Source organism: Haemaphysalis longicornis, unplaced genomic scaffold (genome assembly GCF_048455015.1).
Source record: "Haemaphysalis longicornis isolate Haplotype H1 unplaced genomic scaffold, Haemaphysalis longicornis Haplotype H1 scaffold_1, whole genome shotgun sequence".
Taxonomy (NCBI): Eukaryota; Metazoa; Arthropoda; class Arachnida; order Ixodida; family Ixodidae; genus Haemaphysalis; species Haemaphysalis longicornis.
Window position 1 is genome coordinate 163,574,720 of NW_027526203.1, and position 26,252 is coordinate 163,600,971.

Genomic DNA, 26,252 nt, shown 5'->3' on the forward strand with positions numbered 1-26,252 from the left:
GAGCTGTGTTTGTAGTGGTGCTTGGGGCTGTTTGCCTGGTTTGTGTGAACAGTGCGTGGACATTGAGGACGTTCTTGTCCTTGTTCAGCTTTACATAAAATGCCAAACTTTCGAGTAGCTTTTTTTTTTCACTTAACAACAAACAACAATAAAAGTCAAGAAGGTGGTTTTAGTTGTTTCGGCGCGATGCCTTATTGTATTAGTACTTGATTCCGGGCTAGTTGGTCCACTTTAAACAAGTAAAGTTGGCGCGGAACGTATACGGCACACAAACTAGAAAATGGACGGGGTTCCGGCTACTTAAACTCAGTTGAAGTAGCGCCTGCACGGTCCAATTTATAGCTTGGGGGCTGAACGTTCCGCGCTAACTTAACTTGTTTAGGGCACCTGCTCGCTCGGCAAGATCATCGTATGGCCCCTGTACAAAAACTGTGTGCATGACCACCTTTATCGTGCCTTCGTTATGATCAACTGAAGTCTGTATAATCCACGCTAATAACTACTGCAGAAACCTGAAGCAAAGCGCGGAATCGGCAGACCGGCGCAAGTGTTGTACTAGACTCCTGGGGAATATTCCTCGGCGATAGTCGTTGTGTAAAGCGCTGGGATGGCCACCACCGAACTTGCGCAGCAGCCCCAACGCCTTTCGCCCACCATCACGGCAAGGCTACGCGTGGCTCCCATTTTACGGCATAGGTGCCCTACCTACAACTGAGGCAGGCGGGAGGCGCGAGTCCGCTACCTAAACAAGAAATATGTGGCCGACTCTCGGGTTCTCTATAAGGGCGTTGCCCACGACATCACATCATAACGCTCCACTCCTGTCGCTCTAAACTCCGCAGGGAAGATGGCATCTGCGGCAGCCAAAAACACGGAATGAAAGAACAGGACATGCCGAGTCTAGTTCAAGATTTCGTCATTAAACGACGTACGTACGTCGGCCCCCTACGCCAACCTTCCGGCCGCAGAAAGGCGGAAGATCGACACCATAATACGAAAGGCCTTCATACAAGCCCTCGGACTTCCAACAAGCCCTTCTGCGTCTCGCTTGATGGCGCTAGCGGTGCAGAATATCATAGAAGAGCTAACAGAGACGCCCCTGAACGCCCAGAAAGAGCGACTATTACTACCTTGACGGGCCGGTAAATACTTATGAATCTGGGATACGCCCCTTTAATGGAAATGGAGACTTCCGAAGACATATGCCACTGGGAATTAGGTGGAAGCTGAAAATTGCCCCACTGCCAAGAAATATGAACCCTCAGCACCATGAAGGCAGAAGAACAGTCAAGGCACAAACCCTTGAAACGCTGTATACTGTGCCTCAAAAACAACCTCAAAAAAGTATTCGCAGACGCAGCGGACTACGCACGTGCAAATACTAAAACAGCGGTTGTAGCCAACCCCGCTGGTCTTATTACAAGTATCATCTTTCGACAGGCTGCCATCCTCGAAGCGAAAGAAGCGGCGCTCGCACTAGCCATAGCCCAGACCCAAGCCAAGATCATTATCGCAGACTCGCAAGCGACGTGTCGAAAGTACATAGCCGGAAGGATTTCCACAAAAGCCCTACGACTCCTGGCCCAAAACCCTCCCGAAAGAACAATCAAAATCATTTGGACGCCTGCCCACTGATCCCTTTCGCGGCAATGCAGCAGCTCACGCTCACGCCCGAGATCTTGCTCGCCGGGCACCGAAATACGACGACGAGAGCACCAGACACTCACTTTTGAATTCAATTTTGAACTCACTGTTGAATTCCAATGGCAGATCCGTAGCACTTTCGGAGCAACTTTTCTGCTCTGTCTGGAGCAGACGCGTTCCAATGGCAGATCGGAAGCGCCGTCGCAGCCGAGATCGCTCCGTGGAGCAAGAAAAGTTGCCCCGCCGAAATCGGCGGAGTCGGCCGGAACTCACTAGGACGCTTACTTTCGCCGCGTGACGTCGCCAACGTCGCCGCCGTCTGCACTAGCTTCCGGCCAGTGTTCGCCTCCTCTGCCTCCTCCTGCTGTGCAGCGCTAGATGAACGCGCCGCGGGAACCACACGATTTCGGGAAGGCGCGACGAAAAGGATGCTGGGGGTTTCCTGTTCCCGTCACGGTTGGGCTCGTTGCTCCGGCCGGAGCGGCAGCGTTCCAAAGGCAGCTTCGGAGGGGAGGTTCCCGTTTGAACCCACTCCCATTTCATCCTTCCCGCTTGTTCCCTCCCGTTTCAACCAGGCGCAAAACGACCTTCCTCTTTCGCACTTTCCCATTTCGCCTGTTCCCATTTGAACCCGTTCCCGTTTGAACCTTCTCGTTTGTTCCCTGCCGCTTCAACCCGGTACAAAACGCCCTTCCCGTTTCGTACTTCCCCATTTAGCCCCTTCCCGGAATAAAGAACCCAGTTTCGACTCGGGTGACTCGGGCCGAGGCGTGCGATTTTCGAAATTATACTTACGTCCGACTGTATTTTAACCTCATTAAAAAAAAAACGTTACGGCTGGGGGAGCCACAGTATGCAGACGCCCTGTTAACCTGCAACCTTTTCGCAACGGTCCGTTTTACGATACGCGGCGCCAATTAAAAAATAACTCGTAGGTTGCTGCGTTACGTCCGGCCCCGTACAGCGTTGGTGAATTACGTACAGCTGAAACCACACCCTTCCGTCTGCTTCTGCGTTGGTCGAGCGGTCTGGAACGTGTTGCTTGCATGCGTACTCCGCGGCAGCGGTGATAGTTCCAGCCCCTATGGTTGCATATATGAATGCCCATGCACTTATATGCAACACATACAAAAAAAGAAAGGACGAGAATTAACAAAATAGAACCTTTCCGCAGTCGCAGTGCCAGTTTGTAGCGTCCGGACCTCTTGCCTAAAATGAAGTTGGGTGTTTTAACAAATGCAACCATTAATTTATAAGGGGTAGTACAGGGCTACAGGTTTATTTCTACGCAGGAAAAAGATCTCGCGAAATCTAATTACCAAATCTAGCAAAATACAGAGAAAACGCATTTTATGAACGCGGTAACTATTATGGACCAAGCCAGTGGTACGGTCAATTTTAATGTGTGGCCAAGGGTCACTTTATATGCACATATCTGTAAAAGAATGGCCATTGAAGTCTATAAAGCCGAAATTTTCGCTTGGAGGAAATGGTTCGCACAAATTTTTCATCCAGGCCTTAAAGGGGCCCTGAAAGGCTTTTTGAGCATACTAAATGAAGTAGCGCAATCGTTAGATTGGGTCGTCAAGGTCATCTGGGTCAAGTATTACACTTTTACGCGAAGCGGAAAGCTGTACACTTTTGTTGCAAAGTTTGTCGCTTTTTTCTCACCCTTTCCTTCGTGTTTTTGGAAGCCGCCATCTTCACATGTCTACATCATCGATTCCCAGATGTTCGTCATGAGCTAGACATCCTGCTATTGGGCGGCTTTTTCACGCACTTCAAGCAAAGAGATGAGTCGTCTGCTCAGCGTCGGCTCGCCGGCTGATCTGCCAGCGGAGTGTCGGAGTGCTTGGACATTTTACGACAAACGAAACAAGTGTAAACAAACGCTTAACCGTTCGTGTTGAATGCAACACGGCCATAACACGACATGGATATTCTCTTACCTGAGTACGTTCCGTAAAGAAAGCGTTGAAGCCCCGTGGCACTTCTTTCGTGCAATCGCAGAGAACGCCCTGAGCCGAATGCCCGGGTTTGACGGAAACATTTTATTCCACTTCAAAACAATCCAGAGATGCGTTTCGAACGAACACAACGTCACAACATGCGTTGCAAGTCTGAACCGAGATTGACAGACGATAGGTTGCCTCCTCCTGCCCCTCGTAAATTCGGCACTCACCTCGTGCGCGGTTTGCGGGGACGAACAGCAAGTCACTTAACTCTGGCGCGCAAGCCGAGATGGCTTTTAGCCGCGCACACTGCACATACCCCATGCGAGGTTGAGTCGTACGCCGCTCGAGAAAGATAATCCAGACCATGGGAAGCACTATCCACCCGCAGAAGCACAACGTCGCATTTCATCGCGAAACAAAGGCGTCCACAACACACACACCATCGCCTCCTGTAATGCCAAACGCATCTCACACTTCCGAATGGGAGTGAGTGGTACGCCTGCAGTGCCCACATGTCGCGAGGTGGGGCCCCGAGCTGAACCGGGATCACGCAACCATAACTGACTTCTGGGGCGGTTTGTGCCTTGTTGCCAAGGCAACCGATGTTTGAGATTGTCAAAGAAATGACGCTCGCTCCAGCACTAGAAAGCTCAGACTCGGAGTGGCTCAGAGCCGCGCCGGCGCATGTTTTGCCAACGTTGCCGCTCTCCACCACGCGTCGCCCCAAGCTTAACTGGTCACATGATTGAAGCGTACGTTTTGTGCACGGGTTCTGTATCGGTTTAAAATGTCTTTTTCACATGCCGCCGGCAGGAATTACCACCACCGCAAAATAAGACCCGGCACCAGCGGGGCCACATCTGATACGGCGCTTTTTGGATAAACAGTGCGCGGTGCATGAAAGGGACCGAGCGCGCGATCCTCCCCGAGCGGCTGCGAGTTCGCCGCCGATTAAAAGTCACGTGCTGCCCTGCAGCAACGCACACCGCCGCACAAATGCGGCCAGATTTTTCGCTCGCTTTTCCAGCCTTGAGCGGAGTGTGGGATTCATAGTGTCAACAAAGCTTGCCCGTAGCAGACTGCAGTACGAGGAGCGCCATAGCGGAAGTACGTCACCGCTGAAGCGCGCGGCATCATGGGAGGGAAGGCTCTCGCGCCGTCAACAGCGAAAGGAGGAGGAAACGCGGCGCGACGATAATGCGCGGTTTTTGATTTACGATTTCTCAGCTAATACTCATCGCTTTAATAAAATTCTTGCGGGAGGAGATTGCTAATACATTATCTTATTTGGTTACATGTACATCCATGCATCGGCGGAAGGTATTTCAGGACCCCTTTAAGAACACTCCAAGCTGTATTCTCTTGCGTGTACCTTTTACGGATAATACATAGGTAGGCACGCAGTACATGGAAAAGCAAAAGCAAAAATTTAGGTAGTTATCCGTTCATAATAGAGAGTTTTAGCACAGTGTTACCGGTTAGCACACCGTTTGCGGTTTGCGTATTCCGGCCGCCGCGGCGCAAGTAGCGACATCTGATGAATTAGTTTTAAAGCAAATCATGCCTAATTTTGTTGCTGTAGTTCACAATAACTGTAGTTGTTTTGATAATACTGTAGCCATCACGTGTAGAGCTGTAAAAAGAAACTGTCGGTGGCACCATCTACCGAGTAAAGTTAGAGTCAAGGTGAAATAGAATTGGCCCCCCGCGCTAAATAATTACGCAAGAAATAAGTAAAATATGTTGTAGTACTTACTCAACAACCTACACTACCTTGCCCAGCGCAATTTTGGAAGCTAAAAGCGCACTTCGAGCTCAGAAAGTTATCTGAACTATTTGAGGCGGGCGTTTTGGGAGCGGGTTGAAACGGGAAGGGTGTTTTGGGAACGGGTTGAAATAGAAAGCGGTCAAACGGGAAGGGCGTTTTGGGAACGGGCGCACACGGGACGGGCCAAACGGGAAGGCCGTTTCGGGAATGGGTTCAAGCGGGACGGGTTCAAACGGGAATGGGTTGTTTCGGGCTACACACCTTCGGAGTATGTGCTCTTCGCGCAGTCGGCGCTCTCCGCGGTGGAGCATGGTGACCGGAGCGATCTGCCATTGGAATTCAACATTATTACATACAACATCACCCCACACTACATGCTCACATGACGCACCTTCCCGCCACCGGCAGAAAAGTTAACAAAAGGACAAGAAGTCCCCATCCGACAACTCCAAACAAACACATTTCCACACCCGACACGGCTGCACGCCATTCATCCCACATTACACGACCCCCTGTGCAGCACTCCGGCAGCCCAGCAACGCTCTACCATATGCTTTGGGCATTCCCTTTAAACCCACACCTTACACCAATTCCTAATCCCACCTACAAGCAGTGGGAGAGTAAACTTGCTAGCTAGGACCTAACTAAGCAGCTTTGGCTGGCTGAAAAAGCGAATACGGCAGGCCGCACTGACGGAGTCCTGGACTGAGGACCCCGCCCACTTACCAGCTCGATAACACTGTTAAATAAAGTTTTCTCAATAACCCCACAGGTCCTCAGGCCTATTTCCAAACAAAGTCGTTCATTCATGCATTCTCTTCCTCCAAGCTTCGCATGGAAGGGTTTTAATTTTTCTACACTTCACCTACGATCATCTTCATACGGAGAAAGTTGGCTTTCCTGCAGTGCGTTGTCGCGTACGCACATCATGAGTGAGAATTCCCTTTAAAACTAGGTTATACCGGTGCCAACAACTGCGTTTGGCAGTGATAAACCCCACAGACTCGGAAAAAAATATCCAGTCGCCTTAAACGATAGCGCGACGGAGACGATTCAATTATGAATGCCGTGCACAGTAAACTACCATTCCCCAGTAAGTACTTGCGGTGTAAATTTCTTTTCAGGTCATTTTCACTTCAAAGTGTCATCCCGATGTGACAAAAAGAAGGCAGTGAGAGCAAAAATCGCGATGCACAATCGGACGCAGCTGCGGAATTGTGTTCTGCTTGCCTTACCTGAGCTCCCGGAGCATATGTTGTCGTTTTTTTAAACAAAGAACAACAACAAATGACGTAGGACTAAACACATCTGTCTACATTCTATGCACTCTTTTTTCAGTTAATACCTTTAAGAGGAGAGAGAGATTGATCCTTCCAGCCGATGCGCGAGTCCTTAAAAGATCAATTAAATCTTTGGGCACGCGCAGCTAAGCGGCAGAAGAAAAATCCCTGTGCCTAGCATACGGGAATAGCCCTGGCCCCGACACAGAGCTGTAGCAGAAACGGCGAAGACGGCCGGCCGCACAAAGGATTGGGCTGAAGACACTGACTTCGTACACGCTAGCCTCAGCTCTTATTAAAGTTATTTCTCTCTGTATCTCTCTCTCTTAAAAATATTTTTTTTACGCAACGGAACGACTAAGGAAGTTTAGTTCTGTGTTAACAAAACGTACGAAGGCTGTATTGGAAAACTTTGTATTTGAAGACGCGACGAGTGCGTAGAATATCCATAAAAATCCGGCCAAGAGACATTTAAACAGACTCAAACGACGCGGCGGGCTATGGAGTATTCAAATCAAATTCCATGAATGCGCGCTTTAGAGAAAGCGGGAATAACAACATTCTCTGAATGACATAGGAACCTCTGCCTGCACATCGAGGGGCACTGAAGCCCGATTTGTCGCAAATTACACCGCAGAGTTGTCGGGGCTGAAAATGACTTGCAATTCATCGTGGACGAACGCCATGGACGCTGGTTCGAATGCAAGCGACTAAAGATGAAGGGAGTCCGTTTCCAGTAACTGTTTTGCGTGCAACCTGGGACATTTTGCTACCTATAGTGAAACGGTGTTTAGAGGCTCGGGCGCCGAGCTCCCAGTAATAAAAAGAGCATAAACATAAGTTTGAACAGTTTAACGTAGCGCTTCGTTCGGCGCATGTACGGAGGGTGATTTCCCCAAAAGCCTCCCCACGTCTTGTCATTCTTCCACGCTGTGATGAGGTCCTTCGCATTGAATGAATTCATGTTCTCCAAATTCTGAAGCACGACAACAAACAACGAGCACGCACCACGCTACACGAGTCCGCCCAAATTTGTTGCACAGGACATGAAAACACACAAAAAATTGGTACCCAACATTACGCAGTGCACACAACACGCACGCCAAACGCTGCGCCCCACGAGTCAACAGAACGCGGGGTTGAGAGCAGCAACACCACTGAAGAGCGGCACTCGGTCCCTCTCTCTGGTTCGCTGCTCAACGAATCGCGACAACGTAAACATCGAGAAGAAAATAAACCGGCGTGTACCTTCCAAAACAAGAAGCAGAAACCTTAGCACCGGCAAAGCGAGAACAAATTTGCGGCGCGGACATAGCGTCGCAGAGAATGGCCTCACTTATAAAGGCCCTATGCGCCATAGAGATTATTTTCTTTTTTTCATCGCGACTCAGCTTTTTGTTAACAAAACACGCACGCACGCACGCACGCACACACGCACGCACAGACAGACATACAGACAGACAGACAGACAGACAGACAGACAGACAGACAGACAGACAGACAGACAGACAGACAGACAGACAGACAGACAGACAGACAGACAGACAGACAGACAGAAATGTACGGCTAACGTTTTAGAGCCATTTACTGCCATGTAAGCGTTTTCTGGTTTGTATTGTTTTCATAAAATTTTCGTACCACCACTCGACGCACTATGTTCACTTAGCCGACGGGCCGGGCCGCTGAAAGTGAGCTGAACGCACTCTGGAGTGCGTACTCGGCCAGCATCTTCCGTATTTGCCGTGCGACTTCACACGAATGGCACTTAAAGCGAGTGCACTCGGCGTAAGAAAACCTTGCGCGCTTGAAAGGGGCACAAGTTGCGGTTGCTGAGGAAGTTAACAAGCGAGGAGGCGGTTACGGCCAATGCAACGCGAATTAAGCGTCAGCTGTGCGTGGATGAATAAGGCCGTATATAAATTTTGGCGCAGCTGTCTTTCGCTGCCACCTCGGCGAAATGGACTGTTTTGTTTTCGCACCGCCACTTATCCTTTACTTGAATGTGTTCTTGTCCACGAGCACGGGCAGTAGCGGCTGTGCCATCGGTCTATGTCACGCAAAAGAGGACACGCACAGACGTTCTGGGGTGCTATTCTGGAAGGCCGGAGTTTGAGCGAAGCCAAGAAGCGGTTATATAATAAGCACACGATAATATTTTGTGGCGGGGTTAAAATGCTTTCAAAGTGCGATTCATTCTATTTGCTGATTATTTAGGTGACCTCACCGGTCCAGGGCAGCGCGATCCAAGGATGCCCAACTACGGCGTGGAGCATTTTTACAGCAAATCTGTATACCTCCACCCCCCAGCGGTTTCATCGCACTGGGCAAGAACGATCTCCGTGGGCAAAAACGCCAAGGCGCCAAGGCCCAAGACGCCGAGCCAGGCTAATCAGGCATGCAGCATAGAGCTCGGAATTCGTTTAAGAAAACCCCAAAACAAGCATCGAAACCGCATTATGGATGATAAGGCGCCTGTGAACAATGAGACCCCCACCCCCCATATGTTCCTGGTAAAGATTATATTTACATAATATCCTTGAAGGCTAGGCAGGACTAGTGTCACGAGCAGTTCTTGCCCAAGACGCCGACCGCATGCGTCAGGTTAGGCAGTGTAGCGGCACCATCGCCATCATCATCACCAGCAACACAATCATCATCAGCGGTGCTTGCCCGACCAGCATCAGCAGTTCCACGCGCCACGCGACTCGAGATCGAACACGACTGTGCGGCTGGGCGGTAGCTCGTCTTCGCCGCTCCCACTTCTGGCCGGGACAATGCGGCTTCCAACAAATGTAGGAAGCCGCATCAGCCACACCAACCGAGTCCGCTTCCTAAAGCGGGGCCCAGCATTTGCCGCCAGAGAAGCCGACCGTACTGTCTCTAGATAAGATATTAAGTACCGCCACTGAGGCAGCAAGTCAACAACAGCGGCCATTTTGACGTTTCTCAGTGTTGCGAGATTGCCGCATCTACGGCCTCGCCGTTAATTTCGACCGGCTCGTTTGTTAACACTACTGTTGTTGTTAACAACGACAACTACTGAAGATGCTGTTACACAGATTATCTTTGATTCGCATTCGTAACGACGTGAGTCGCGCGCAGCCGCAGAGCAGGGAGAACAAGCTAAGCCTACCAGAGTTGACCGACTAAAACGCATAAACAACAAACTGGCGGCGCCCATGAACCCTTGCAGTGTAAACAAATGTCACGTAATGCGAACTGACCAATGGTCATGGAGGCGAGACAGAACAATAGGAGAAAAGAGTGCCGATACTCTGTACCGCTATCTAGTCACACTATAGTTGAGCGCAAGCGACAAGCCCGCCGAAACGACGAGAAACATTTTATATCCTCCTCCATCACCATTTGTAGTGGTTCACAAAAGCTTTGCTGGGGCTCACTTCTCTGAAACGAGAGGCTGTAGTTTTGAAACGACGCGGTAGCGCTGTGCAAATGCATGTGTTCTCGGGTCGGGGCGCCGCTATGAGGGCCGGAGGAAGAGCAAAAAAACCCTGAGGGGAGCACTCGCACAAGGGCCCAAAGCGACACTCAATACTGCGTGTCGATTTTACAGTGCTGCGTGTCGCCTTGCGCATTTGTTACAGTGCTCCCCTCAGGGTTTTTTGCTCTTCCTCCGGCCCTCATAGCGGCGCCCCGACCCGAGAACACACACATTTGCATAGCGCTACCGCGTGTTTCAAAACGACGGCCCTTTTTTTAGAGAATTTGGCCCCTGGACACCCACTTTCGCAGGGCGGGATGACGACCATTTTTTTCAGTGCGTTCTCTAGCTCCACTGTTGCACCAGTGGCTACTGGGAGCACTTTACTGCACTTTTACTTTATTAATGCGAATTTCACTACAAATTCCAGTTTTTTTTTTATTTCAGGAGTTCATACGAGCATTTTGTTTGCAGTTTTTCGTCCTAATAATTAAGAAGAAGTTTCTGCCGTCGGTGGCAGTCAATGCAATCACATGACTATGGCCGTCTGGAAAAAAAGAAAGAGGGTGATGAAAGCGCGCCACATTCAAAATAATTGCTGCTCGGTGTTACGTTATCACAATCCTCCGCCCGTTTTTCGATGCAAAATTTCCTCGGAGCACTCAGGTCTGCTTACGTGCTTTAAACGCGAAAGCCTGTCGATACGTATATTAACAACTTCTTTACTGATATATTTACATTCCTAAGAAAGAGAAAGGGCCTAACGTGTGTTTGCGTAAATTCGTGATTACCTCGCTGGCCAGTTGAACCGATTTTACTGTCATGGGTAACTCATATGAATGTATAAAACGTAAACTTCACGGTTCTTGAGAAACCAAAGCCCCAAAGGGGCGAATATGGATTTGGGGAACTTGGGTGTTTAAGAGAGAGAGAGAGAACGCCTTTAATGAAAGCTGAAGAGGTCAGCCCCACTAACGGTAGGGCTTGCTACTCCAGATGGGGTGAATACAGTGAGGTGACAGCGAAAAATAGACAGAAAAAGAAAAGGAAAGTAAGAAAGGGGAGTAAGAGGGGAAATGCACACATATACAAATTGTACAAGCTCAGAGAGTTCACAGAACCTCTTCTAGCCCTGTTTCCGCGAGAAAAGTAAGCAGTGTTTTTGTACCGAGTACTGCCTCCTCGCGATTTTTCCAGGGTCCAAGGAAGTGTGAAAGTTCTAGAGTACCTCCGCGTCGTAGTCGCACAAGTGCCTTCGACGCAGTTGCCCGCTGACTGGCATATCGCGACCAGTGGCTTAAAATGTGCCTGATGTTGTCGGTAGTAGAGCACACTGTACACAATGGCGACTCTACCCAGCCCAGCTTAAACAAGAAGCTTCGGGTGTATGCAACATTAAGTCGCAGCCGGTGTAACACGCCTTCAGCCCTTCAGTGCGCTTTGGCAGACCCCGCGGAGAGGGGAAATCGCACTGAGGGTCTATAGCATGAAGAGGCGCATAGCTGCTCAGAGGATCCTGCCAAGCCGGCAGCTGGAGTTGCCATCCTAGGTCGATTGCAGCTGCATTGCTATCCTCGTTGGAAAACGGGATTCCAACGGTGAAGTTGAGGTCATGGGCTTCTCTGGCGACCGCATCGGAGATCTTGTTGCCCGTTATACCAGAATGACCTGGTATCCACTGAAGGAAAATTTCATGTCCTTCGCGCACCGCACTAGAAAATATTTCGTTCATATCGCAGACAAGTTGATTGCGACAATCAGGCGGCTTATTTAATAGTTGCAAGGCTGGACGGGAATCGGAAAGAATTACCCACCGCCGAGCGGGTCTTCCGCTTATGTAAAGAAGTGCTGCTCTGACAGCTGCTAGCTCAGTTGCCGTGGAGGATGTTCTGTGGCTGAGCTTTTCCTTAATGGACCGTCCCGCTGACGGAATCCATACGCCGATTGCCGAAGACGCCGAAGTCACGGATCCATCCGTGTACACTTGGATGTGGTCTGGATAACGGGTTTGGATATGCTCCAAGACAAAATATGTCAAGGCAGATTCTGGCATAGACGACTTTTTGCCTATTCCAGGTACAGTGGTGCACACAGCCCATGCCGCGTACAACCACGGTGGAGTAGCAGGCAGCTTGGGTCGGAGGTAATTAGATGGCAGGACGTGCACCACGCGAGATGCAGAAGCGGCAGCCAGTGGATGAGCAAAGCATCGAGAAACATGTCGAAGGCCAGTACGGAACAATTCTTGTGAACGGAGAGTGGTCGCAGAAAAGCACCTTGCCTCACATAAGGTTCCTATCGTGGAGGTGCATTTTGGAAGGCCCAGGCATGTTCGCAGTGCTCGAGCTTGCAAGCCTTCCAGAACCTTCAAGTTCGTCCTGGACACAGCATGTAAAGCTGGAAGGCTATATCGCAAGAGGCCTACGAAAAGCGCTTTGTAGAGTCGCAAGAGTGCTGACACTGAGCAGCCCCATGTGCTTCCTGTCATCATCCGCAAAACGTGAACGAACGAAAGGAGTCGCTCCTTTAGCCGCCTGATATGGGGAGCCCAGGACAACGAACGGTCAATTGTAATGCCTAGAAATTTGTGATTGCAAACATAGGGTATCTGCACGCCATTTATCTCCAGTGGGTATCGAGATACATCGCGCTTGGTGAATGCCATGGCAGCGCACTTCTCAGGAGACAGAAGCAGCCCGCAGCTGCTGAGGTATTTTTCAATGGCGAACAGAGCCTTCTGCACTTTTGCTCGTATGTGTCTGCGGTTCCTGCCCGAAGCCCAGATGCAGATGTCGTCAGCATACACCGAGATGTGAATTCCTTGAGGTAGTACCTTTGTGATGCGGATGAGGCATATACTGAACAGTGTCGGGCTCAGAACACCACCTTGTGGGACGCCCTGCGTGATGGCATGTCGTGTCGTGTCACCGTCTTTGGTTGTCATGTAGACATACCGACACTTTAGGTAATCACCGATCCAGGCTTGCATTCGGCCTCGAAGTCCTACAAACGCCACCTCCCTTCGAATTGCTTCGTGGTAAACACTGTCAAATGATGCCTTTATGTCTAGGAAGACAGCAATGGTGAACCTTTTCGCAGCCTTTTGTGCACGAACATCTGTTACCAAGGCGATCACATTGTCAATGCTGCTCCTTCCTTGCCAGAATCCTGACATCTCTGGCGGGTAGACATTCCTGTTTTTGAGGTCCCAGACAAGCCGCTGTAGTACCATTTTTTCCATTACCTTACCAATGCAGCTTAATAGAGCAATTGGTCGGTAAGAGTTTATGTCTGTGGGGCATTTTCCCGGCTTGAGAACCGGTACCAGTCGGGCAATTTTGCAGCTTGCCTCAACACAGCCAGTCTGCCACGATGCGTTGTATATACTCAGCAACTGCAGAAGAGCCTTGTTGCCGAGATGTCGCAGAGCCGAATAGCTAACTCCATCAGGCCCAGGCGAGGTGGACAAATTAACAGATTTTAACGCTGCAGATAGTTCATTGATGGTAAAGGGCTCATCCATCATCACAGCATTCGTGGTACGAAGCCACTCGGTCAGCTGCGCCGGAATCAGAGAAGGGCTCTGGGGAGCACTGACTTTTATGCAAAATTCTTCTGCGACGTCTACTTCACTGACTCCAACCTACGGTAAAGTTCCGAGAGAACGCCCTCCCCAGAAACATCGCCCACCCCCCTTTAGGGGTGAAATATTCAATTTACTAAAAGATTTCAGAGATCGCCCACCCCATAAAGTCGCCCTAGCTTGGACGCCTTAAAATCTAGGGGAGCTCCTTCCGGGAAAAGGTCCCGCGGCCGCGAACACCCGCTATGTCTCGATTTTGAACAAAGGCTACACAAGCCGTCCGGCTTTTACTTGATATCTTGATATCTCCGCAGTTTTGGTTGGCGGTGCGGCCACTTCTTTGTAGTTTTTCGCACCTAACCCAAAAAAATCGGCCATCCTGCATTTTTCACTTCTTATCTCTGTAATTTGCGTGGGCGGTCTTTGGGAACTTTACGGTTTAACCCGTTGAGATATCGAATTGATTTTCGCTTGCAAATTCTGACTATACTGTCGCGAAGCGGAGGTCTGTTGATGTTTTTTGGTTGTTTTGAGTTCTGTGCCCGCAGCCAGGGCTCTTGCTTCCAAGTGCTTTGTGTGAGAACGGTTCGGACGCGGCGATGCCCTGGCCCCCTTTTTTTCTGAGAAACGGCTCCGGCGCGTGTGTTTGCGCTCGGACCGACCGGAGTACGCGACTGTTGAGGGGAGCGAGCCATCGGCCCGTCTCGGGTTACCGCGCCTCAGTGGCGTCTCCGACCCCCCGTTGCGTCTACGCGTGCCGCTCTGTCTCCGAACCCTCGGTCTGGTTCAGACGACCGCCTTTCTTTTCCCCTTTCGAGTTAGTATGCACTGCTTTATTCTCACCAGTAATTCTTTTGCCGGAAACGGGCGCCTTCGAGTTTGAACTTTGTGTCTTCTGTGATTGGTTCCTTTTTCCTTTCGAAAATGTAGCTGATTGGAGCTAAGAAGCGTCTCGCGGATTGGCTGCGGGTGTGCCTTGTTCCCCGCGGTCCGCGCGCTCCAGAATAGTCGTCCCCACCGGACCGCTTGACGCGGCTATAACGCGGCTCCGCCGGCTATTGAGGGGGCACCTGCACCAGAGGAGTTACTTTGCTTCCGGTCGTCGGGGCCAGACGCCGGGAGCCCTTCGCCCGCCAACTATGTTTCGTTAAGTACTCTTGATTGCCTGTTTTCTCCTATTTTTATGTATCAGTTGTAACGTTTTGCCTCTATGTTTTAAATCGAAGTATCAGTAATTAAATCAGTTGACCTTTTGAACCTCTAAAACCTTCGAGTGCTTCATCGCCGGACTCATCCTTCAACAGTAGCGGCGCTGGACCAAATTATCCCGTTACGATACAAAAGCCCAAAAACAAATTTCAAGAAATCTGTCGTAATTAGCCCCTAAACGGGCGAATGAGGGTGTTGTATTTTCACGTATTTTCTACCTATCTCCAAAACAGTTACCAATTTGCTCTTGTTTTTTTTTTTTTTTTTTTTAACGGACATCGCTGATGACAGCGGGCGGGCATGAGTACCTTTTAGGGGCAATGCACTGCGTCAGCAACATGCCACCTCTCCACACCGTTGTAACCGCCTGTGCAGGCTGCTTTTTGCACCTCCGTTGCACTCCGCCCGCAGCCCCTCGGCAGCGCAAAACTGCAGCAGTGTGTTTTCCACTCAAATTGCGATAACGTAACTCGACATGCGTTCTGCGGATCTTCGCGAACAAGAACAAAGCGGCGCGAAAAGCGAGGGAAGGGGGCCTGTTACACATGACACCGCTCAGTCTTCTGTTTCTTGCGCTTTCCGCAGCCGTGGGATTGACTGTTTAAAGAACACGGGCAACGTCCGCTAAAACGGGCGAGTCAAGTTGCCGTCAAAAATACGTGACAAGTAACTTCAGCACTGCTCACAAAAGCAACTCTATATATCTCTGTGTTTACGGATTAGGTACGGTCAGATATCAAATTGGTTGTTGCTCAAGAAGGCTCCCACGCGTACGTCTTTCTGCTTTTGGTTTTGTTTTGTTTTATAACCGGGAGCACGGATCCCACCAAAACAGAAGTTGTTTTAATTCGATACGATGCTGTTTCTGATTTGTGGGATTGGCTGTTTTTCCACGATGCTCGTAATCGTGTTTGATATCAGATTTTAAAACGGTAGTTGAAAGAGGGGGAAGTGCCATGCTATACATGACACCTGGAGCCCGCTGTCGTTTATTCGCTTTTGATTTAGCAGCCGCGCGGCTGACTGTTTCAGCAGCACGGGAAATGCCCTCTGAAACCTGGGCGTCAAGTTACCCACAAAAATACGTAAGAAGTAATTTCAGTATTGCTCCCTAGTGGAACTCTAGGCGCGTGTTCCAGAATTTCTCAATACGTAAGTTCCGATATCAAATTTGTTTTAGCTCAAAAAGGTTTCCACGTTTACGTCTTCCTGCATTTTCTTTTTGCAGTTTTTGCACCGAGAGCATTCGATGCGACGACAGCAGTTTATTTTCTTTCCCATAAGACGCCGTCGCTGATTCATGGAATTGAGTGGTTTCGAACGCGTGTAATCATGATGCTATTAATGTTGACTAACATTAAACACTACAAATGACAGTTGAAAGCGGAGGGAGGGGCATGTTATGAATGAGCCCCCTGGCCCTTAAATAAATGAGGTCCTTGAGGCTGTTTACTCTCTTCTAGTTCAGCGGTTGTGTGATTTAGTGTTTATATAAACAGCGCGCGGGCAACGCCCGCTGGAACGTGCAAGCCAAGTCGTCCACAAAAACATTAAAGAAGTAACTTCATCGTTGCTCACAAGTGCAACTAAGTATGTGTTTACGTATTTCTCAATATTTATAAGGTCTGGTGAGATAGAAAATTCGTCGTTGCTTGGGAAGGTGCCTCTTTTATCCGTTTGCCAATTTTTGAACCGGGAGCAGAGATTCCACGAGCAGCGACAACTGAGGCGCGTTATGCTGCCAGTCTGTCTATCAAGTAATTCGCGCAAAAAGACAAGGAAACGAAGGCGAAAGAAGAGACACAAACACGATGTAGCAGTAAGGAAGTCTTTGATAAGTTTCTTAGAAAAGTGTGCTGTTGAGCGAGTTGGCAGGGTACAGCGCGAAGGGAAGGTGAACAAGAAAGACGACGGGACAAGCACTTACGTGTAACCTAATTTGATTGCGAAAAACTCAGAGCCTGTATGCCTCACCACCCACCCGGATAAAAAATAAGATAAAATAAGTTGGCTGACGATTATGATACTCCGTAATGCGAAATTCGAGCGCCGCTGTTCAGCTGTTCCGACTTTGCACATAGTTGCGGCAAAGACCGTCATATATGTGTGCGCAGCTACGGTAAGCCTCTGCGTCGGTGGCGCGAACTGCAGAGCATTTTCGGCGGCGGCGCGCACCACTGGATTCTGTCGTCGGCGGTGGTGAGCATATGAGGCGTTTTTTTTTTTTTTTTTTCGAAATGAGTTAAATCCACAAACCGAAACTACGTCAGATGAAACTGCAGTGACAAAGAAAAAAAAACTCGGCAGCTTTCCCATCAAAAAGTGGTGGAAGAAATTAGGTGAGATAACGCCCTGCAAAAGTGTACGCAGATCGTAGTTTGTATCGAAAATGTGCCAGATCCCGCTGTTTCACAGATCAAAATGAGCCAAATCCCAATGGGAGTTTGCTTTTAGCTTGACCGTCCAGTCTGTTTCGGGGGTGTGGTCGGGAGGGGGTTTTTATCGTTTTTTTTGTTTGTTTTTGCTTTTTTTTGCTTTTCGGAGCTGGCTTATCATGAATTCAGACGGCCATTGAGAGATCGGCGAAAGATATGTCGACCCAGACGTAGACGACAAAGTGAACGGAAGAAGGAGTGAACGAAATGAAACTGAGAGATGCGAAATAATCAGTTCATTTTGTATCCCGCGTCCCTACGGAGTAATCCTGGTTATATTTATTTTTTATTCCCATATTTACCATTTTAGTACTTAAATATATAGCCGCCCCTTATAAACCCTAAATTACTGAGATAAATAAGACATACGATGGAATTACCGAGATAAATAAAAGGCATAAGAAAAGGACCCACCCCTGAGATTTCCGGGAAATTCGCACAGGGTACGTTTAATATATTTAACAAAACGCCTGTTTTTTTTTTTTTTTTTTTTTGAATACAGACAACAGCACCACACTGCAATGTCTGAAGTCACGCACTGCTCACTGTCACCAAAGATTACTTACTCAAATCCAGAAAGGCTCAGGAGCACACGCTAAGCTCTCGAACCAGCTGCTTCAACAGTATTTGGAAAAAAAAAATTCTGTCACCCGCATCATTTTTTCCCCGGCCACTCCATTCGCCCCCCCCCCCCCCCCCCCCAAGAAAAATAAAACCAGTACAAAAAGGGACAGCCTGCACCTATAAACTCCCTTATGAAAGCATGTAGCACCTTCTACCGCGAAATAGCGTTTTGACTGCATTGCTTTTACTTCACGAACGCAACAACATTTGCGAAAAAAAAAAAAACGAAAACAAAAAACGATAACGCTGTGCGGGTTGATCGAATTGGCGAACCCGTGGAATGCCCCCTAAGCTAGACTTTGTCTCGAGCGGAGATAAAAAATTCAGTTTGCAGCCAGCGAATGGGCAAACAAGATCAGACCGAACGCAAAAGTAAATCGCCGTCACATATTCGTGAATCTAGCCCGGCCTAAGATATCTCTCGCTTTTTTTATTCACTTTTGATCACCTCGTTTGACGCCAGTACGTTTCTTTGAGTTATTTTCGTTATGGAGTAGCATTCGGCGCGAGTCCGCCTTGTGCACGTCAAGCGTTGAATGAAAAATTTAAGCTGATCTTTGAAAAAAAAAAAAAAAAGAACGCTGACAGCAAAAAACAAAATATCGCTAAGGAGCAGTAAAATTAAAAATAAGGAAGGCGCGAGTTTTTGTCCGGCATGCACAATCACCTGAACGAAAAAGATTGTAAAAAGAATAGAAACCAAAGACTCTTTCTTAAGGGAAAGATGGTTAAAACGCGAAGTTTTCTCCCACGCAACCTTAGCCAAAGCCAAAGTCGCAAAATCACTATCCTAAAGTCCAAAATCCAAATTGCCAAACTCCAAAGCCAATGTCCCATTCAACTCAGCCAAAGTCCAAAGTCAACGTCCAACTCCACACCACCAAAGTCCAAAGCAAAAGTTCAACCTTGTTTAGAGAGTGTATTTCATCATCACCATCATCGCTAACAGTGTGTGCTTCCAAACCATACTTTGTGTAATACGAGAGGTCCGTTAGGTGTGCAGACATCCCATTGTTATATTATGCGGTGTACGATTGATGTACCCTTTGTGAAATCTATTGTGCAGAGTTTACTTTCCTGCAGTGTGTTTTACTCGACGTCGACTCCATCAGTAAGGCATAGAAAACCGCTTAAAAAACCCCACATTGTATAATACTGCACAATACAAAACTAACACCATGGCTTCTAAACCAGGGTTCTTTACAAAAGTACACCCAGTACGATATGACAAATGTGAAGTAAAGTCGTAAGACAGATTTTCCGATGGTGCGGAGGCATTCTGGGCGCGTTTGTGACGTGTACAAGAGATATCCAGCTGGCTAGCAATGAATCACACTCGAGGCCACTTGGTATGAGGCCTACAATTCTGCTAAGTTACTACCCTTGAATCGCGTCCACCCCAACTCAATGTGTTTAAAATGACGCAATGTGCTTTGAGTATTTCAAATACCCAATTAGACCAATCAGACATAATTGAAGTGAATTGATCTTGATTAACTTATTACTGATTAGTATTTTGATTGCTCAGTTTAGCAACAACGTTTTAGGTGGTCTCAATCGAGACCTGTTTTGGGTCGAACTGTACGCACTTAAGATGTCCCAAGTTACAACCCCCCCCTTCTACTTCCCCTTCCCCCACTTGACGTAGAGTCTTCCTACCACAATAAAGGCTACCTCCTCCTCCTCCTAATTAGCCTTAATTACTCTTTTTATTATTCGCTGGGCCTAGCTTTACTTGGTCTTAGTTGACTTTAATTAGGCTTAATTATTCTTGCTTACTCTGAATTGGTCACGTGGCATTAATTATTCATAATTAGCTTTTGGTAGTCACTATAGTAGTCATAAGTAATCGTATCATAAGTCTCAGCAGTAATGCCTAAGGCACTGTTAGTAAAACCACCACAACATCCTTGTATCCATATATGCAGTGCAACGCGTTACGTTACGGACGGACGCACCATTTCCCGAGGGAAGTAACCGGATGACCGGAAAACCGGATGACCGCCAGCTCTCACCACCGTACCAAGCCCGCATCCAGAATTGAGCAGTGTTCGCTGTTCCGGTCTGCTCACCATATCGCTACCGTAAAATTATCATATTTCAATAGTTACTTTAATAGTTATTCCAATAGTTATTCTAAACTTCTAATATTCAAATTCTCGAATAAAGAAATAGCTCAAGTTTAACGCTTTTAAACCTAGCGAAAGCAAATACTATGCGCACAGTGTTAGGTGAAAGTTGGCGTTTGCTTGAGATTTCGCAGCCCGCCGTTTATCTATTTGGCGACCAAGCGCCTGCGCTCCGTTAAACCGTCGCCTGGTCACGTGGTACCACAGCGACGAGGCTCTGGGCGAGCGAAGCGGTTAGAAAGAAGGGGGGGGGGGGGGGGGGGGGGGGGGCAGGTTGCGCGCCAACGGCTGAAGGTCACTTGCGTCGCGGTAAATGACCTTGAAAATGTAGGGTAGTAGAGCTGTCGCTCTAAAATCCATGTATAGCAAAGCCCCGGCCGTTTCCACGCATGCACACAAGCACCGAGGACAAATACGGGAGCTTTTGAAACGGTCGATTGACCACAACGGCACGGAGAATCACGCGAGTGCGACGAACGTGAAAAAAACAGGGCACCATTCATGCACAGTGTTCCTTCCGCTGCTTTCTTCGCAGTCTGGTGTTCTATTCTCCGTTACATTATATCTGCCACGAATTTAAGGCCAGACCTCTCGAGCCAGCTCATACAACGTGCTTCAGTCTTTACCTGTTCGCACTGACTTCGTATGCGCGATAGACTTGCGGTGCACGATTTCTTTAACTCTGCGGTTACTACAAACTGTTCTTTTACTTTCCGCGATCTCAAGGGACCGTGGTGTAGAACCGCGTGTGCTGTAGAACTTTCCTCTCCGCTTGGCCGTCTTCCTCTCGATCTCCCTCGGTCTGGATTGAGCGCAGTCTATCCCGGATTACACTTAAGTAGCGTAACAAAAGCTTACAAAACCATTACGACGAATCAGTGTAGAGGAAAATTGTCTGCTATAAACGCTAGGCAGGTCGCCCGCACGTGTTTCTATAGCAGTGTTGCCAAGGCAAGCAGCCGACAATGACCACGCTGGCGGCATTGCGGGGTACGGTCGCTATTGTTATCTTCGCACGTGACCTGAACGCAGAATAACTACCGATGCGCGCACGACATCAAAACGTTTGTTAGTTCCGAGGCAAGAGCGAGATAACGGGTGCGTGCATGGCGTCTGCCTTGTTGCCACACCGGTTTTACTAAGAAAAAAAGACGTGCGTGAGCTTTCACGCTTTACGTGCCGTAGCAGCCCACTTTCCATGAAAGATAAACCAGTCGGTCAGTGCAACTGGTTCACCATCAAACCGGAAACTAATGGCCAACATCGGCCAAAGAACAAAAATGTAACATGGAGGTGTGGTGGCATCCGACTCAGGTAAATAAATAAATAAGTCAAATCTGCACAAAAATAATCATTGTCGAATTTGAGCAATCATGTGGTCATAATTTCGCAGCAATGCGTGCATGCCAAACACAAGATGGTATTGAACTCGGAAGCCGCCCCTACTTTTCACAGTTTTCAAGGCTTACGGTTGATATTTAGTAGTGACTTTAGGACCCCCAGGGCCTTTGCTAAATCGATCCTCAATAATAACCCAGAACGAAAACTTGGTGCTTGCGCTACTAGAACAAACAACGACTCCAGATGCAGGCATATCTCCTCATCCCCTTCTCTCAAGCGGCTGTTGAATTGTTTTGGTGACGGCAAATAACGACTCGTGCGGAATTCAGGGAGCCTCGCCAATTTCTCGTCGTTAAGCCTCTTTCAACGGGACCGCCGTCGCCCGTCACGTTTTCACTGCCATCAAGCTAAAGCCTCCTCGGACACTCCTGTACGACATTCGGAGTGTAAGGGAATACGCGGAACTGAGGCTACCTACTGCAGACGTGCTTCAGCTGCCACAAAAAGATGAAATATTGACAAGCGCAGCGACAGCCTTCGGATGTACGCGCTAGGGGCGGAGACGTCCTTCGCATACGATGTCTGTCGTTAGCGGAGCGCAAAGCTCCCGCTGTGGACGCCCGCTGGACATGTGACGGGAGTGTCAGGGCAGGAGCAGGAGGAGGGCTGCACGGTGCGGACGAGGACCTTCTTGTTCTTGCTGCGCGTCTCACCGAAACAATGCTGCCGCGACTCCGGGCAACGTGACACGTGCAGACGGCTGCTGGCAGACGGCTCCAATGGGTCGCAAACGAATGGCAAGAAAAAGCCCCTCGACCCCTTCCGCTTTTACCTTCTTTTTTGTCTGCCCACTTGTGTTTTCTGAGCTTCGGAGCATCCACAGTAAAGGTGCAAGGTAGCGTTTCATTATTTATACTGGTTCAGAATTCTGCTTTTTCGTTGTTGTTGTTGCTTTGTTTTTGTTTTTAATGTAGAGCTTATACCTTCTTTTGATTTTTGTTCGACGATTCGCTATGGCCGAGGAGACACACAAAAAACACACTTCGTCTTCCGCATCAAGAATGTAAATTAACAAAAACAAGGTGAGACAACACCTCGCAGCCACGGAAAGCGTAAAAATAAAGTAATGTCTTCAAGGGTAAATGAAGACAAAGTGCAACCTTGTTTAGTTTGAAACAACTAGCCTCAGGTAACTCGATCAACTCCATTCCAGCCCACGAAGAGATTTTTTTTTTTAATCGAAGAATTGAAGATACAAAATATTGAAAACCCTTCAAATTTCGCGCTTACGACATCAGCAGTGACGTGTAGAGGAAACACTAAAAACAGTTATCAATGTGTTCACTGCAGGTTACACTTTAAGTGGCCCGATCAAACGGAAGTAGAGGCACCTCTACAATCACACTGTCGTTTTACTTGGCGGTGACTGTGCTCGGCGGCAAGCAATCGCACAAAGAAGTTCCTGTAACATTATAAGGAACAAGCGTGAAATTGACAGGTGAGTCACCACTACTTGATCTGTTTTCCACCATATCAAGCTGAGTAGTTGATAGAAGATCGCGCTAAAATGGCAATTTCACTTTTGCTGGGTCATTGCAGTCTTTTACACGAACCAAACTTGCACTGTATCTACATGCCCCCTTCAGAGTTTATTTTACAGAGGTACACACTATAATAAAATGGAAAGGCTACAGTTCGGCCTCTAGGAACTACCCAAGGAACAAAAAGTTGCAGAGACATTTACGTTTATGTCCCAAGATGTACGACGCGATAGCGTTACTTTGATGACCAGGGAGCGTTTTGGAACGGAGTTGCTGCATTTACAATTTATGCTTTCCAAATACTGAAGGTCAGTCAAAGGAGCAAGACTAGCTTCAATGGTTTTAAACCGCCGTGGCACAGGAAAGACAGACGCCCTCTACGTTTGTGCGGTTTAAGATGTGGGCACCCAAAAAGGTGGCGGGTGCTTGGCGTCGATCTTTTTCAGCGAGCGCCGGATGTAGCAGCTCGTTCCCTGCCCTCTCAAGCAGCTTACCTCACGCTTATCTTGAGGTGACCAGCTAGTCAAAGCGGCCTCCCATTTCTCCGCAGAAGTGGAATACGCAGTATTTGAGTTGTTCTCCTGTGAGCATAGCCGTGAGCATACCATTGGGCATGGCTATAGGTTGCGTGGAAGAGTATGCATGTTTCTGCAGAAAGGACAGTTTTCAGTTAACGTCTGATGTTTGCTACCGAACATCTTCGCCCATCTACATTTGTGAGTATACAGATTCGTTTGTTTACTGCGCGAGGTTTGCGATTCTCCAGCGCACGAAAGATCGTGTTCCTAGGCTTACAAAGAAGAGAGGTTCTTCCTTCGGTGAGGAGAGTGAGGCAGTCGTGGTCACAAGGAGCACGATATGCGAGTATCCTGTTTCCTCGCTTCCTCTTTCACTAGTGCAGCTCCCCTGTTTAGGCATTTTACAATGCGACATAATTCGTTAAACATTTTCTGTATTGCGGCGAGCGCGAGAATGGTTCTGCCGCCTCTGAGTAGGGCCATGCCAAGGATTCTTGCGTGAGTGTTCTCTGGGATGACAGCCTCCCACAGTGTTTGGGCAGCCTTTTTTTTCTTTCTTGGCCGCGTGGTGCATCACTCGTTTGCCCCACACACATTGCGGTGGTGCCAGTGCCGCGAAAAATTCGTAAAGTAAATTAAAAATTACTGTAATTAGGTGGTATAAATTGTGTGTTATTTTAACTAGGAGGCATTTTAGTTCGTTCCTGCTCATAATCTAGACTTTCCTTGGTTTTTCAGACGCTGGCGATAATTTTCTTCGCCCCTCCTTAGTTATGTGACACAATGTTCGCGCCGGAAATTAGTTGCGATGGGAGAGCGCTTCGGTGTAATGGCGTCAGTTACGGGCGCGGCTGGCGACGGTCTGCCGAGCATTTTACCACGCACAGAACGTAGAACGAACTTCACTGCGCAGGTGCGGTGCCTGCTATATTCACGCATCTTTACTTTCCACTGCCATTGCCCTTCTTTCCAATGTCAATTGGTGCTGCGCGTATTCCAGATTCAGGCGAGTCTTCGCATCTGCCTGCCCCAAGCGTAGGTTCCGGTAGGCAGCGGTGACGTATTTCCGCACACGCTCGACGAGCACGGCTGATACGGACTGCTAGAAGTAGGGGGGGGGGGGGGAATAGAAAAAATGAGACTAACAACTCTATCGCGTTAAAACCGGCATGGTAGAAACCACGGCTGATCGTGACGGGCGTCATCCCCTACGCTTATCGTCGCCGATCCGCATGGCGAGACGCACCATGGGAGGGAGAAATCACGAGGATGAAGCCGTCTCACATAATCATTTATCAATTGCGTCTCTCATTTTTCGCCCTGACGCAGAGCAAAAACAGCAAAAACATTGCCCGTTCTTTAAAGTGCTGCTTTGCAAAGCCACAGAAAAAAGAATAGGCGCCACTCCACTCTGTGAAGATTTTTAGCAGACGACATAGAGGCATGAGGAGATTTTACCTCTACCGCTGACGGCAGTCATCCCTAAGAAAGAGTTTTGCGTCTCGGAGACGATACATACGCGCAACTGAAGGCACAAATTTTGCAGTGGTTGAACGCGGTTAAACTAAGTTTGCCGAGCGAAACCTCGGTTTCGGGTCGAGAGCGCGCAGTGAACGCGCAGTGAACGCGCACGCAATTGAACGGGAACGCAAGACACAAACGCTGCTCGGCGCAGTCACCGCTGTTGGCGTCAACGCGCAGTAAACTCGGATGCAGCCAGTGCCTCCTTGTGTCATTTTCTGATGGCACGTGCACTTACTCTTTTTCCCTATACCCTTACCGCTCACCTCCCCTTGGACCGAAATAGGGATTAGACGATTTCACTGCGGAAGCCCCGCGAATCGGTTCGGTCGGTGGCGCTTCCGTCGAGACCGCAAAACCGAACGAAGCGTTCGCTTGACCTTGGCTGAGCTTGAATGTCTGAGGCACGTTACCAGAACTTTCCAGGATTTGTACCTGTAGTAGGAGGCTTCGCTTATAAAAAACCTGACTTGTAAATATGAGACTTCTAATATCACTGCGCCGTCTGCTTAGCGTTCGATGCGATAACTGTACAGGCACGCAAAATTGCAACTGTTTGCAGTGAGATTACTCGTCTTAGTGACTTACGCCGAGGTGCCGATTCGCCAACGGCGTGCTCAAATGTGCCGGTGTAGGACAACGTGCAAGAGGAAATAAGGCTTACTGTTGCGTCAAGGGGTGATCGCCGTCGAATCGGTTCGCTGGAAGCGCAGTATTGAAATCGACGTAGCGGTGCAACTTACCTGAAAAGAGAAATAAATGTTCATGGTTAATTTCTTATTAGGAAGAATTTTCAACAGTACAAAATGTGATCAACGGCGATAACCGCGTTTATAAAAATGCGAACCATCCTTGTTCGCCGGAAGACACGTCACCGCCCCTCATGAGGAGGAGCAGGAAACCGCTCCATAGCTCCTGCCCACCCACCTCCCCGCTCAAGCTGGTCATGATGATGATGATGACGACGACAATAGGGATTGCCGCGCGCGCGCCGAATAAATACGAAAAGTATTTTCTTGTGCTTGGAAGCGGGCATACATTACAGCTTTGCGGTGAAATGGCGTCGCCACAGTCGGCCGCTATCTGCTAACCGAAGCGCTATAACGGTGCGGCAAACAAGCAACCGCAGAGATGCAACAAATTTCATCGATTGGCACGCCGAACGCATGCAAGCACGTCCTGCGTGGCATTTGTTCCCAGAGGACAAACGCTGTGTCGTGTGCGTTTGTCGAAGCCCCTTTTGGTGGAAAGCTTTTCCTCTG

General features: G+C 48.7%; 1 protein-coding gene across 3 annotated transcripts in view; it reads right to left on the reverse strand.

The window, feature by feature from the left end:
* The window catches only part of LOC144138782 (procollagen galactosyltransferase 1-A-like), a 498,445-nt gene that overhangs the window by 264,462 nt on the left and 207,731 nt on the right, over positions 1 to 26,252 (reverse strand). The window contains exon 9 of one of the 3 annotated variants that reach the window (XR_013315976.1): positions 25,655 to 25,733. The exons of the other annotated variants lie outside the window; for them this stretch is intronic. The gene's annotated coding sequence lies outside the window, so the exon portion shown is untranslated. The remainder of the gene's footprint in view (positions 1 to 25,654; positions 25,734 to 26,252) is intronic. 3 annotated transcript variants of the gene reach the window in all.